Below are 1,399 nucleotides of genomic sequence, written 5' to 3'. Positions count from 1 at the left end.
CTTTTTCATTGAGCCAGCTCTTCCCACCAGGTGGCCAAAGTATTATAGCTTCAACTTCAGGAACAGTCCTTCCAATGAATACTCAGGGTTGATTTCCTTTAGGATTGACTGGTTTGATCTCCTTGCAGTCCAACAAACTCTCAAGAGTCTTCTCCAGAACCACAATTCGAAAGCATCACTTCTTTGGTGCTCAGCCTTCTTTATGGACCAACTCTCACATCCATACATGACTACTGGAAAAACTATAGCTTTGACTATACAGACCTTTGTCATCAAAGTGATGTCTCTGCTTCTTAGTACATTGTCTAGATTTGTCATAGCTTTCCCTCCAAGGAGCAAGTGTCTTAATTTCAGGGTTGCAGTCACCATTGCAGTAACTTTGGAACCCAAGAAAATAAAATCTGTCACTACTTCCACTTTTCTCCCTTCTATTTGCCATAAAGTGATTGGACTGGATGCCAGAAAAGAGAAAAGAAAGGACTTTCCTCATGGTCCAGTGGTTAAGAATCTGTCTTCCATAGCTTCTCAGCCTTTTGGCTAAGATCAAGTGTAGCATCTGTTCTTATCATTTTAATATCTGATACATCCTCTATCTGAGGACAATATATTAAATGGATTTTTGGAGCAGGCTCCAGGAGTTGATGATGGACAGGGAAGCCTGGCATCCTGCAGTCCATGGGGTTGCACAAAGTCGGAAAACGACTGAGCAGCTGAACTGAACTGAACTGAACTGGAGCAGGGAGTTGGAGTAGAAGCTTGCTCTGGACACTCCACACATCAACCTGGTATTGCAATACTTCCAGGAATGGTGCACCCCCTCCGGGGAATAAAAAAAAAAAGAATCTGTCAGCCAATGCAGGGGAAATGAGTTTGATGGATTCCACGTGCCTGGGGGCAACTAAGCCTGCGTGCCCCAACTACTGAGTTTGAACTCTAGAGCCTGTGAGTTCCAACTACTGAGCCCATGTGCCAGAGAGCCCGTGCTCTCAAACAGGAGAAGCCCACATACCGCAACTAGAGAGAGCCCGAGCAGCAATGAAGATCCAGCATGGCCAAAAATAAATAAATTTTTTTAAAAAGAAAAAACAATGAAAAAAAAAGGAGGGAAAAAAAAAAGATATTGCACCCCCAACCTGGACAGCTGTTCAAGCAGCCTGAGAAATCCCACCATTTTCCATTCTGGCCGCCACCCTCCACCCCACCTCTTTTCTTTTCTGTACCCAGTGACATGGGATTATGCTATTCCTCTGCTCAAAGCCTCACCATGGCTTCTTATTTCACTTAGAACACAATGCAGCTTCCTTATGGGGCTGCGAAGTCCGCCACCATCTCACAGCTGCGCTTCCGTTCTCAGCCAGGACTGTATTCCTCCCCCTTATCCCTGCCAGGTTTCAGATCT

The 1,399-nt window shown here is 45.1% G+C and overlaps 1 pseudogene; it reads left to right on the top strand.

Annotated features, from left to right (window-relative positions):
* The first annotated feature begins 517 nt into the window (after positions 1 to 517).
* Positions 518 to 633, top strand: LOC139180793 (U2 spliceosomal RNA; annotated as a pseudogene).
* The last annotated feature ends 766 nt before the right edge of the window (positions 634 to 1,399 follow it).

This window comes from Bos indicus, chromosome 29 (assembly GCF_029378745.1).
Source record: "Bos indicus isolate NIAB-ARS_2022 breed Sahiwal x Tharparkar chromosome 29, NIAB-ARS_B.indTharparkar_mat_pri_1.0, whole genome shotgun sequence".
Taxonomy (NCBI): Eukaryota; Metazoa; Chordata; class Mammalia; order Artiodactyla; family Bovidae; genus Bos; species Bos indicus.
The sequence above is the reverse complement of the archived record's forward strand: the minus strand, read 5'-3'. Positions and strand labels throughout refer to the sequence as shown.